We start from the raw sequence: 14,263 nt of genomic DNA, 5'->3' as shown, positions 1-14,263 counted from the left end.
GCAGGTCACAGTTCCAGACTCCTGCTGTTTTAGTTGCCTCAAAGGGCTCTGGGGGGTCAGAAGACAGACAAAACATGATGCCTACCAGGCTGCTCTGTCATATGAGAGCAGCTTCATGGCATGTTAATGGTATATCATGGTATCAACACTCATTTCACCACAGAAGTGTTTTATGGGTATTATAATGATGTGCATGGATGTTGTTAATTAAAGGGGAAAGGAGCTGAAGAAGCATGGGGACAGGGTGAGGGGTGTTAGATAAGAATTTAATAATAACTAATATAATGGAAACTACAAGCTCATGACTCTGATTTAAGTACCACATTTAACCCTCTTACACATGTTTTCTGCAAAGTACACAATGTTGTTCCCATTTTATGAGCCTGACTCATAGCTTACTTAAAAAACCTTCACTGTGCACTTAAATCCATAACTTCATCAGGGGCCATCTGGGGTGATTTGATATAAACCATCTTTCACCATTCAGTACAGACCGTGCACATTTCTGTGGTGCAGACTGACAAATATGACTACACTTTAAGGTTCTGTAAACGATTGTCACTGCCACAAGATGTCGCACTAGACCACCACACCCTCACACCCCACCACACCCACACGCACACACCTAAGGCCTTCCTTTGCCATTCTCATGTTCTCAGCAAACTGTTATGAAGCCCAGTGAAATGCACAACTGAATAAAGTTACACTGTTTACACATGAGCCCACAAGAAATGATCTAGTCAAAAGTATTAGCCCATGCTAACATTACCATGATTGCAATTCTGGCAGTAAGTGAACTATTCCCAGAATTGCAATATTATGAATTAGCTGAATACTGTAAATCATGCTACTGTAGCTGTCACTAATAAAAACAGATTGACGTTATGTAGCATCAAGTTACTGACACATGTATGAGAAGAAAACCAGTTCTGAGTCCAGCTGGAGCCTTTAGCAGCTCATAAGGTTCTCCATCTTGGTAAACCCAGACCAGTACTCCACGGTTGGACTGGGAAAGAAACTGAGAAACTCAGAAACTGTCTTGGACTAAGCCACTGGGACTGGCTGCATGAATGACACTGATGGAGCAGGTAAAGACACTGACGGAACTGGTAAGGACACTGATGGTGCTGGTAAAGATACTAATGGAGCAGGTAAAAACTTTATGGATGTTTTGACAGTCCACTAGCCAACCAGGATTTGAGCTTTAGAGGAGATTCTGGAAGGTCGCTTTTACCTGAATACTGTGTACTGCACTTTACCATCTCACCTGTGGATGGTGCCTGGTTAAACAGGAGAGACTCACATGTGCTAACATACAGCACATTCAGACTGGATATCAAAACAAAGAACAGACAAACTCAGATTGCTACACACAGAGGGGGTGTGCTTTTGTTCTCTGCTCAGGACGCCATGACACCACTATATCTTTATATAGAAAAATAGTTGTTTGCTGCTGTATGATTGTTTAAAATGTCATTTACAGAACCTTTAAGCTTACATGACATTAAGAGACAATGAATTTGCTTCATGCTTTACGAGTAAATGACATTCCATAATGAAACATTTATTGAAAATATATGTGAATATATATAAAGTAATTCTAGTCAGTGTTGACATAATTTCTGCATTTGTCAGCTGCACGTTTCCTGTTCTACCACATACCAAAGGGTGTCTACAGCCTGGAGACTGAACTGGACTCACTGCCATGTTGATGAAACCAGTTTGTGATATGGAGCATTATCCAGCAGGAAGTAACCATTAGAAGAAGGTGGACTGTGGCCATGAAGGATGAACATAGTCAGCAATAACACTCAGACAGAGACATTCAGACTAGGACTAATTGGTGTTAAGGCCCAAAGTGAGTCCAGAATCACATGAACAGGTTAGTCAATGGATCCAGACTCTGACCCTACCTTTTGCTGCCTCAGCAGAAATCCAGATCCATCAAAACAGATCTTCACCTGTCCAGTGTTCATGAGCCTGTGTCCACAGCAGCGTCAGGTAGTATAAGGCAAAACTTTTTGACACGTTACATATACGGCCAATATATATGCCAAGGACAGATAAAATAGATAGATACTTTACTTATCCCCATAGGGAAATTATTCATTCATTCATTATTCCCAATAATGAATGACAATGAAAACCTAGAAGCATAATCACACATAAACACAGGCAACCGTGCTCAAAGTCAATAAATACAAAAATGTAATTAAGGTGCTTGGTGTATGGGTGGGGGTGAGGAGATGGTCATGAGTCCTTCCCTGACTGAGGAGTTTAGGAAGCTGATGGCCATGGGGATAAAGGATTTTTTATAACACTCAGTCCTGCAGCGCACTGAAATGAGTCGCTTTCTGCGGCTACTTTTCTGCCTTACCAAGATGTTGTGGAGTGGATGGTTGCAGTTGTCCAAGATGCTCTGCACCTCACTCATTGAGCGTCTCTCCACAAGAGTCCACACAGAGTCCAGACTCCTGCTGAGCACTGATCCGGCTTTTTTAATTAGCTTGTCATCTCAGACACAAAGTTCTGCAGGCTGACAAACTGTAGTTGTCTCATCAGGTAATCAGAGATCCAGGTGGTGAGGAAGGAATCCACCCTTATCTCCTAAAGGTTCTCCCTGAGTATGTGTGGACGAATTGTGTTAAACACACTTGAAAAATCCTCAGCCCCCTGGATAGTCCAGATGTTAGTGGGCCCAGTCAAGCATGTCAAGGACAATGCTGTCCACACCAATATGCTCCCGAAAAGCAAACTGTAGAGGGTCTTGGCCGTGTTCCACCTGTGATCTCAGGTAATAAAGGAACAGCCGCTCTAGTGTCTTCATTGTGTGTGATGTTAAAGCCGCTGGTCTGTAGTTATTCATCTTGGCCAGGCGCCCTACTTTGGGCACTGGCACAAGACAGGAGGTCTTCCACAGACCAGGGACCCTCCCTTGCTGGAGGCTCCTGTTGAAGATATACTGGTGGGGCTCCGCTAGTTGATCTGCACAGTCCCTGAGTAGCCGTGGACACACACCATCCAGTCCAACTGCTTTACCAGGGTGTAGCCTCTTTAGCTCCGCTCTCACCTCCTCAATCGTGAAGAAAAGGCTCACCCCTACTGCTGCACCTGCTGCCGCTACAAGTGCAGCTGCCGGTGCTGCCACTGCTGCTGCTGGTACTACCAGCTCTGGTGATGCTGCCATCACTGCTGCCATTCCCACCTCCGCTGCTGCTATTGCCACCTCCACTGCTGCCATTCCTGCAGCTGCAGGAGGTGGTGCTGCCGCTGCTGCTGCCGCCACTGGTGGTGTTGGTGTTTCCATAGCTACTGCTGCTGCCACTGCCTCCGCTAGTGGTGATGGTGCAGCCACTGCTGCTGCTGCTGGTGGAGGTAGTGGAGGTGTAGCCGTGGCCATTGCTGCTGCTGCTGCCACCACTGGTGGTGGTAGTGGTGGTGTTATTGTAGCTGCTGCCACTGCCACTGCAGGAAGTGGTGCTGCACCTGCCCCTGCTGCCACTAGGGGTGGTAATGCAGCCACTGGTGGTGCTGCTGGTGGTGGTAGTGGTGCTGTTGTCATAGCTGCTGCAGCTGTCACTGAAGGAGGTGGTACTGCCGCTGGTGTCGCAACTGCTGCTGATGCCACCTTTACTGCCACTGCCGCCGTCACTGGTGCCACTACACTACAGCATGACAGCATGAAGAGGAGGGGAAGGATGGGCGGGGGGGCACAGATGGGGCTATACCAGCTGGAGCAGGGGAGATGCCAACCACCTTCTCATTCCCCTCCACACCTCCCTGGTGGTATTGTGCTGCAACTTGCTTTCCATTTTCTTCTTATACTCCTCCTTAGCTTGCTTTGGACACCTCTTCAGCTCATGTGTTGTTTGCCTGAGCTTCTCCCTATCTCCCTCCCTAAATGCCTGCTTCTTCTGATTCAGTATCCCCTTGATTTTGCTTGTGATCCAGGGCTTATTATTTGGGAGACACTGTACAGTCCTTACCGGTATAAAAGCGTCCTTGCAGAAGTTAATGTAATCTGTAGTGCACTCTACCATACTGTCAGCATTACAGTCCATGCCGTCATCATCCAGCATTCCCAACAGTACAGCCCAATCTGTGCGCTCAAAACAGTCCTTCAGAGATTCGCTTGCCTCTGGTGTCCACCTCCTGAAAGTACAGTTAGTTGTAGGCAGCCTCCTTACAAGGGGTATGTAAAAGGGCTGAAGGAAGACCAGACTGTGATCTGATCTACCAAGTGATGGAAGAGCTACAGCACTGTACGCCTCCTTAACATTGGCATACAGAAGGTCCAGTGTCTTATTTTCTCTAGTGGGACAATCATCATATTGTACAAAGCCAGGTAGATGAGAGGTGAGGCTGACATGATTAAAATCCCCTTAAATAACAACAAATGCATCAGGGTGCTGATTCTGTTATCTCACGACAGTGTCATGGATGACATCACACGCTTCTGCTGCTGCAGCTTGAAGTGGGATGTAAACAACAATGGTGACAATGTAGGAAAACTCACTCGGAATATGATATTGTCAAAGACCAAGTGCCAACAGTTCAATGTCTTGACAACAGATCTTGTCCTTGACGGTGATATGTCCTGGGTTACACCATCTATTGATCACAAACACAATCAGTCCCCCACCTTTCCTGTTACTGCTTGGTCTCACATCCCTGTCAGCCTGTACTGCAGTGAAGCTGGAGTCCAGACAGGAATCAGAGATGTTATTATCCAACCAGGACTCCATGAAACTCATCAGGCTACTCTCCTGGTAAGCACACTGATTTTTCACAAGTGCCTCAAGCTCCTCAAACTTGTTTTTCAGGGAGTTGATGTTCCCCATTAGGATAGATGGTATGCAGGGCTTGTATCTCTGTCTCCTAGCCTTTAGCTTACTGCAGCCCCAGTATGGTGCCCTCAACTCTGCCAGAATGGGGTGTTGATCTCCGCATCTTATCCACCGCAATGCAAAGAGATCCTTCTTTGTGTACCAAATCCTTTCCAATAGATAACAAACACAAACACTACTACTCAGAGTCACTCGCACATTCAATTCAATTTTATTTGTATAGCGCCAGATGATAATATACATTATCTCAAGGCACTTTACAGGGTAAGGTCAAGACCTTACTTTCAATTTGTTACAGAGAAAAACCCAACAGTTCCCACAAAGCGCAAGCGCTTGGTGACAGGGGGAGGAAAAACTCCCTTTTAACAAGAAGAAACCTCCAACAGAACCGGGCTCAGGGTGGGCGGCCGTCTGCCTCGACCAGTTGTTTTTAGGAGGAGATAAAAAAGGGGGGGTGGGGGGAGGAGAGAGGAGAAAAGAGAGAGAGAAAGACCAGGAACAGCTGTATAGGTAATGGTGTTATCAATAATGATGACAGATAACAGTGGTTAATAGTAATGATGAGTAGTGGTGGATCTGGATCCTGCTGCTCCAGAGGCAGAGATACCTGCAGAATGAGGACAGAGAGAGGAAGAGAGAGGAGAAGCACAAACTACGGGAGAGAAAAAAATACAAAGTTAATGGCGTAAAGTAGTGGAGAGAGAGAGAGAGAGAGAGAGAGAGAGAGAGAGCCCAGTGAATCATGGGAATCCCCCAGCAGTCTAGCTCTATAGCAGCATAACTAAGGGATGGGTCAGGACATACCCGAGCCAACCCTAACTATAAGCTTTACTAAACAGGACAGTTTTAAGCCTGATCTTAAAGGTAGAGAGGGTGTCTGCCTCCCGAACCCACACTGGGAGCTGGTTCCACAGCTGAAGGCTATCAGGCTAACCTCAAATGACACATTAAATGAACTCCTGCAAACCAGCTTAGACAATAAGCTAGAGTCGGCTGCCACATGCACATGGGATACTTTTCTCATTGCAACATGTAGTGTGTCCATGAAATCATTTGTTCATAGTGACAAACTCAAGCTGTCTGCGCTCTGCTCATTCTTGCTGTAATGCCTGATGTCACACTGTACACCTGAGGGCTAGGCTTTCACCTACTGCTGTTGTCATTGCCACGATTCATATTGCCCTTCAAGCCCCGCCCCCAGCTAGAATCCATCTGTAGGCTCTGAGTCTACTTTCTTTTGGGGGGAAAGCACCTTCCATTGATAAGTAAATAAATCTGAGTGTCTAACACGAGCAGACACACACACACACAGCAGAGGCTGACAATTTCTCAGGAATCCTGTGGGACAGGAAACATAACAACAATAGGTCAGTTTTTATACATAAGTATGTAGTTAATCTGAGCAAAAGGACATTTTCTTTATTTTGAACATGATGCTGTCTTTTTTTTCTCCTGTGTGCTCTGTCTGCATGATGTGTGCAGATTGAGGACACATGAAGAGAGGCTGCTCACTTCAGAGCCCATAAATCTGAGAACATCTTTTTTCACCCTCATCAAACTCACCAAACTATTGGTCACACAGCTGACTGAGTTGCTGCACTGCAATAACTGAGTGGGGATTGGAGACTTCTCTGAGTGCAGCTGTCTGGCTAGTGAGTACCAGTAAACTGCATGTGAGGCATTTGTGGGTCATCTGTAATCTGCGCATCATGCAGATCAGTCACACATGGAGCCACCTGCCACTACAGCTAATATGGGAACAACACTGGAATGGGATTGGACAGGAGGACTCTTCTGAGAGTGAGACAGGACAGGAATTTTTTCTACTCTGTCATGGGATTGGGAGGGGACAGGAGGGAAAATCCACTCCCCATCACAAACATGCAGAGGCAGAGAGAGCTGCTGGGAGGGGCTGTAAACTTCATTCATGCTTATCCAGGAACACATAAAAGTTCTGTCAAAAATGAACTGGGTAATTATACAGATCAGCTGTATGTGTGATTTAAAAAAGAGCAGAATCGACCATTTTCAACATCACACCAACATGTAAAATTATCATTCATTGATTAGCATTGATAGAATAAAGTGCACAAGTTAAAAAAGCTCTACTGTCAACAACACACACACACACAAACACTTTTTCTGATTCCCATTGTCAGTTTTTTAGACTTAATTTTAGTCAGTTTTATGGTGATATGATGTCACCTAGTGTGCTAAATGAAGTAATGCAGCCTTCACTGACAATGCCTCACTGGTAACTCACACACTTACACAACGGCAGTGATTCCATAAACAAATATTCACCACTTTTTCTACAAGTTGCTGAAAGTTTTTTTGGAAATACATCTGTTTATATAATTGTGTCATGTGCTCATTAAGAAAGTACCATTTTACCATTTCATGAGCTCACTTCAATTCATCATCACGGGGCTAGTCTTCACTAACAATATGTTCCCCAGGTGGTGGAATGTAGGTAAGTGCGGTGACTGAACAAATTAACATTCACAATTTGAGGTACTTTCAGTATTTACTTTCTTTGCTACTTGTTTTTTTTTTTTTTTTTTTACTGCCCTACATTTATCTGACAGTGTGCAGATTACATTTTTAGATATGAACTACAGCTTGATAATCACACTGAAGTGGCATTTTATTTCAGCTCATTCATTATTTGAATCACTTTAGCTAGTGTTGCAGAGGTCTGAAAGCACGCAACATGTGCATCATATTATCAGAATGTAAAATATGATTAAACTACCCAACATTGTATTTAGTGTTTTAAATGTTTTCCAATTTGCCTAGCTACTATATTAAAATGCAACTTACAAAGTCACAATAATGAAATATTATAATTAATCCTAATATAAACTGTTGCTTTTTTGCAAGAAATCTTGAACCGTTGGAAAGCCTGTTTATTTCCCTTTTAAATGGTGCCACATTTGTAAGGAACATGCATTTGTGGGAGCAGCAGCAGAGCTGAGTATGTGGGTTGCGCCCATGAAAGATTTGCCAAATTTTCTCTGCCAATGCCAAACAGCTTTTTTTTGTTGTTGCTTTTGACTCTTGTTTTGAGCTTCTTGTACCCCCAGGTGCTGACAATTGTCTGTGAGCCGGGGCCCTGCTACAGTGGTCAGTTGGTGTCTGCTCCAAGAATCGGCATGCCATGTTTGACTGATCTGGATAGGGCCCATGCGATAGGACAACTTCAAGCTGGTGTTCCGCAAAACCAAGTTGCAGCTTTATTTGGAGTGAGCCCTAGTACCATCTGCAAACTGAAGGCCAAGTTCCATATAATGGGGGATGTCAGAGACAGTGGGCGTCCCAAGAAGACGGCACCCTAAGAAGACCATTTCCTCATCTTGTCAGCACTTAGGAACCATAGGCAGCCTTCTACAGATTTGCAGTCAAGGTTTGCAGGACGACATGCCCGACAGCTCTCTGCGCAGACAATCTGGAACAGACTGCACGCAGCCAATCTCCAGTCTCATAGGGCCTGCCATGACTGCCCTTCACCATCAGGCCTGTTTGCACTGGTGTCGGCAACACGCGCACTGGAGAAGACACGGAGAACGCTTTAGTGATTGCTGCGCCAAGTAACATCTTTTGGTGGAGGCAGTGTGATGGTGTGGGGTGGTATCTCCCTCACTGGAGAAACTCTCAAAGGCAATCTCAATGCAGAGAGATACTGAGATGAAATTCTGCAATTCCAGTGGCAATCCCATATCTCCACAGTCTGGGACCAAACTCTATCCTCCTAGATGACAACGCTCGCCCCCATAGAGCGGGGTTTATCAGAGACTACCTCCAGAATTTGGGAGTGGAGAGGATGGAATGGCGTGCCAGCAGTCCTGACCTCAACCCCATTGAACACTTGTGGGATCAGCTTGGACGTGCTGTTCATGCCAGAGTGACCAACACAACCACGCTGGCTGGTTGAAGAATGGGATGGCACAGCAGTGTGAGGCTGATGACCAGCATGAGGAGGAGGTTGGCTGTTGTGGCTTTCTCCACATGCTACTGAGGCTCCTGTTTGTTAAATGAATAATTGTTAAATTGCCAATATGTCTTGTTTCTTCAGGCTTCACTCATCCAATCCACCAAACAACACCAAACAAGAGTCAAAAGAAAAAAAAAAAGAGAAAAAAAACTGCTAGAGCAGTCTAGGCTTTGGGCAGGAACAGAGGAGGTGAGGCTCTGCAGTGCTGGAAAATTTGGGAACCTGGAGCTGAGAATTTCTGTGGAGCTGGGCTTTCATTGAGACTTTTGCTTCTTTACAGTGGCTCCGACCCCTGGATAAATAAGTGCAATAGCCGGGCGAGTTCCCCAAAAAAGAGACTGCACAGGATCTTCAAGGTCTGAATCCAACAGGATGTCAGCCAATGTGGAAAGAGGCCAGAAGACTTGGCTCATTGCTAGTCAACAGGGAAACTGACAGGAGGCTAGCAAAGTCTGTGGTTGCTGGGGCTGGCTGCAAGTGAAGGATCTCCAGAGTCACCGCACCATTGAAGATGCAAACCAGGCAAATGTTTGGGGTGTGGAAGGGCCCAAACATTTGGGCCTCCCAGTGGCCCCTCATATTGGCACATTTTGCAGTGACAACTGGCACTATGAAATGTATGTATCTTATTGACATAAATTCCCTAAACAGCAAGTCCTCAGTTCAAGTCTCAGCTAGTCTGACTTGAAGTACCTGGTCTGACTAGTCAATTTAATTTAATTGAGCAAATGCAATTTCATGATTGCATAAAATTGATCCACTGGCGAAGCTTTTAGAGTGCATACCTAATTCCACTCATGGCTGGCAAGACTATGTGCTGTATTTATTAATGTCACCAAATTTAATTCAATTAATTCAACTCAGCTTATTTTAACTGTGACATGCACTCTTCACCACTCAGCCATCGGGTCGCCCACAATCCTATTAAATTTATTTATTTATAAGTTGTGTTAAATTCATTAAATTGAATTAACAAATGAATTTACAGTGAGTTAAATTAATTAAGTTGGGTGAAATTAATTGAATTAATTTATAATAATTAAATTAAGCTGACTTAAATTGATTCATTTAAATTAAATTAATCAACATGGCTGGGAGGTTGAGCATGGCCAAATTGAACTTGGGTGAAATCAATGAAATGAAATTAAATTAAATTGAATTAAATCTAATCATTTATTTAGTTTAATCAATGAAATTAAGTACAGTTAAATTAATTGAGTTGAGTTGAGTTAAATTAATTAATGGCCCATCCAGCTGAGAATCAAACCAAGGACTCAAAACTCAGCAAATTTATGCCCATGAGGTATGTGCTCTGGCAATCAGATCACCTAGAATCTTGTCAAATTTACTCAGTTAAAGTAATTAAATTAAATTGTATTGACCCAATTAAATCAAGTTGAGTTAATTGAATTAAATTAATTTAAATTAATTTAAATTGAATTTAATTAAATTCACTAAATTAAAGTAATTAAATTGAAATTACTCAATTAATTATGGTGAGTTAAATCAACTAAATTGAACTACTTCACTTTCTTTACACAATTAATCAAGTTGAGTTAAATTAATTGAATTGAATTAGATTTATTCTTTTAAATTACAATTAAACTTATTTATATTAAGATGACTGAAATTAATTGAGTCAGAAATTAGTTAAATTCATTCAACTGAGTTGAGTTAGTTTATGCAGCAAATGGTTGAGCCACCCAGGAGTTGAACCAGGGACTTGCTACACATGGAATATATGCCCATGAGGTATGTGTTCAAATCCCTTGGTCATGGGGTCACCCACAATCACAAAGTTTATGCAACCAGTTTCACTGAATAAAATTGCATTTACTCACCTTAAATTCTGTGAGATTATTTTGATTAAATGAAATTTACTGAATTAAATTAATTTTAGTTAGTTCCAGTACAGACAGGCAGCCAGCCTTAGCCGCTGCCATTGAGGCGCCGCCATCGGACCCCGCCCGCCGCACTGGATGGGAAGAAGCGGCGAAGGCGTGGGATGGGGTTGGGGGTTGGGGTGTGTGTTGCATATGTACATGTGAGGAGTGCCGTGAATGTGTGTGTGTGCATAGGCCTGGAGAGTCGCTTCATCTAGTTCACAATCAGTGCCTCAGTTCACAGGGTGTCATCGCGATAACACAGCAAGTTGCCATGGAGACCGGGTCCCGGACGGAGTCAACAATCAACAGGTGTCCGTGGAGGAAGGGAAGGAGGGGGGGGGGTAGGAGCAGAAGCGTCTCACTGCAGCAATCTCGTGGGGGAGTTGTTCCAGCACCGGCCTTGGCCAAGGCTGGTGCTGCGGGGGCCTGAACGCAGATTAGATTATGATTGTTTGGGTTAGGGCGAGCAGTCGTATTTCAATAGACACGGCTTACTCTGTTAGTCCATTCTGGTCATCTCCATCCATTCTCCTTTGCAAAGCTGAAAGCTTCTCCAAGATGTGACCCATATTGCGATTTATGACCACAGTCTGAGCGTTAACAGCTCTGTCTATTGCCACAGACAGGGTGTTGACAGCTCCTTCCAAGGTGGTTCCCAAGTTGCGGTTCACAATCACAGTCTGAGTGCTTACAGCTTTACACACTCCATCAATTATGTCGGGCAGCATGGGGATTTGGACTGCTGTCACCGTCTTCCGAATTTTCCGATACACCAGGGCAATGCCTAATCCAATCAGCAGAAAGCCTGATATCACAGTTCCGAATATATAGAGGTCTTCGATGTCCTCAACGGAAAGAATCGCCAGGCACACGACCCTCCACTCCTCCCAGGAATCCCTCATGTAACCAGCAGCGTACGTTCCGCCGGGCTTCTCGTCGAGAAGATCCTGTCAATTGCGTTGAGAGACCAGTTGACCAATTCCATGATTTTAGATTTAGAGAGCAGTGCGGAGAGAGGCTTCCAAGGTTTAGACAAGACAGGACGAGACGTGAGATGCAAGGCAGGGAAAAAAAGGGAGAGGAGAGAGGGGGAAGATGCGTCCGCCTTCGTTGAGAGCCGGAAGAAGAAGATAACGCTGGTAAAAAACGGAAAGAAAAGAGTGGGGCTGAGAAGGCGAGGGGAAAAAAAATGTGACATTTAGAGAGTAAAGCCACTAAATATTGCAAATTAACTGAAATGTTCAGCAGCACAGCCAGCTAGCAGCACAGCTAGCAGCACAGCCAGCAGCACAGCCAGCAGCAGCACAGCCAGCAGCAGCACCACTGAAGTTCAGTTTAATATTAGCAGCATCCAACATGATAGGGCCACCTGTGATGATGAGGGACAGAGAGATAAGCTGGTTCCACAGACAGACACAGTGTGATGTTACCTTCATTTCTATGTGAGTATTCAAGTTAAACTAGAATACTATGCTCTTAACACAACATCTAGTCAACATCAGTGCTATTGCTATAATTTGGATGGTATAGTATCATGAGCCACAACTAAAGTATTGTGACGCTCATGCCAGGCGTTATTGTTGTTGTTGTTGAGTTTCCGCGCGCCGATTGCTTTGGGCCGGGCCTAATCAAAGTCCAGGGCCGTTTTTTAAGTCCCAGTCCATCCCTGGGTGTGCTCCTTATATAACCTAGGGCCACTGATCAGCAGATGGCATAGTGCCCCCAACAGATTACATTCACAGGTTACATTTAGTTTTGTCCTTACCAATATATTACCACACCTGTATTACCCTACTATGCAGTCTACAATGGCTCTAGTTTCATTACCATTTCCGCACTCAACTTGATACCTAAGAAAGAATAATAAAATTACAATCTTTTGTAAGGAAAAAGGAGACCATTTCCTGCCTCTTCCTCCCTCAAGGAAAAATTGATGATCCTTCTGATACATTTTAGAAGGAGGTGAGGACCCAAATGCAAACAGTCCAGGGAGAAGGTGGAAAAAAGGTGATTTGTTAAAGCAAAAAGTAACTTACAAAACTGGTGAAAATGAAGAGAATTCAAAATCCAATCCAGGGAACAATAGGGCAAAACACGTGAAAGAAACACTGAAACAAGACACTGGGAAACAGAACAGACAAAATGACAAGACAAAGAGGAAGATAGAGACTTAAATACACAAGGAAGGCAAGGGCAGTTGAAAACAGGTGTAACACAGGCAAACAACAAGGAGGGGGAAAAAGACAGGAAGTAAATTGACATGAGACACACACGGAAATGACTTCAAAATAAAACAGGAAATAACCCAAAGCCTAACCCAAGAGTCCAAACAGAGAATCAAAACTAAAGTCCAAACGTAAGATCTATCAGGGCAAACCGTGACACCTTCCCTGTTTTCACACTGCTCTGTCTTCAGTTTTGATATGTTATTTCACATGTAAATACTGCCTATTTTTTATGTGATGGGACAGAAATAAATATATATAGCAGCATTTTCTGTGATAAACATAACTGGTCCCCCATATGCACAACACAACTACCTCCCTAAAGTTGTTTGTTACAGTGTTGACTTAACTTCTTGATTCAGCCTTTGATCTGCTGATAGTATATTTTAGGAAAGCAGGTCAGTGTGTGTGTGTGTGTGTGTGTGAGAGTACACATGTAGGGGGAGTCTAAAAGGTCGCATACATATATATTTGCCAAATGCTTGGAGAATTTGTGTGTGAGTGTCACGTTGCTTTGACACTTCCAGAAGAGATCAGGTGATATTTTCCGTGAAACAGACAGACAGACAGATGGACAGATGGATGTGGCTGCTGTGAGAAGACAGATCAGACAGACAGCAGCAGATGTTATAAACAGTGAACATCACTGCCATGAAGCCTCTCCTAAAATTGCTCCATGTTTATTGTGGCTTTAATTGCTTCATTTGTGTTTGTATTTGAATATTTTATTGTATGTATTTCTTTTCTTCTCTCCTTATTTTGAGATAATATATAACTCATAATGCTTTAGATCAGTAGTTCTCAAACTGCAACAAGGTTTTGGAAAAAGTAGCATACAAACAACTTGTACAGGTCCTTGCTGGGGTTGTTGCCAGGGAATGCTTTGATTTTTTGCCTCATGACCTAAGTGCAGCTTTCAATACTGTTCACCACTCTATTCTCCTTAGTCGACTCCCCCTACTCATTGGACAGGAGTTTTTCTGTGGCCATTGATCATTTTGACTCATCTCCTGCTCAGGGACCTGTGGTCACCCCAGGGCTCAATCCTTGGTCCTTTTCTTTTCTCCCTGTGCATGCTCCCCCTTGGTTCCTTCATTAGTTGTTATCCTTGCTATGTGGACAATACACAGTTGCACTTTTCCCTCAATGACCTTAGTAAACTCCTCACATTGTAAGATTCCTAACAGCTACCAAGGACTGGATCTCAGATGTTTCCTCCTACTTAACCATGATAAAACAAAAGACCTCATCATAGCCCCATAGAACACATATGAGAAAGTAAAACAGTGTATTTGTCCTGGAGCAAATGTT

Source organism: Trachinotus anak, unplaced genomic scaffold, assembly GCF_046630095.1.
Source record: "Trachinotus anak isolate AG129_WGS33_773 ecotype Australia unplaced genomic scaffold, CSIRO_AGI_Tana_v1 ptg000033l, whole genome shotgun sequence".
In the NCBI taxonomy this organism is placed as follows: Eukaryota; Metazoa; Chordata; class Actinopteri; order Carangiformes; family Carangidae; genus Trachinotus; species Trachinotus anak.
This window is presented reverse-complemented; position numbering follows the sequence as displayed.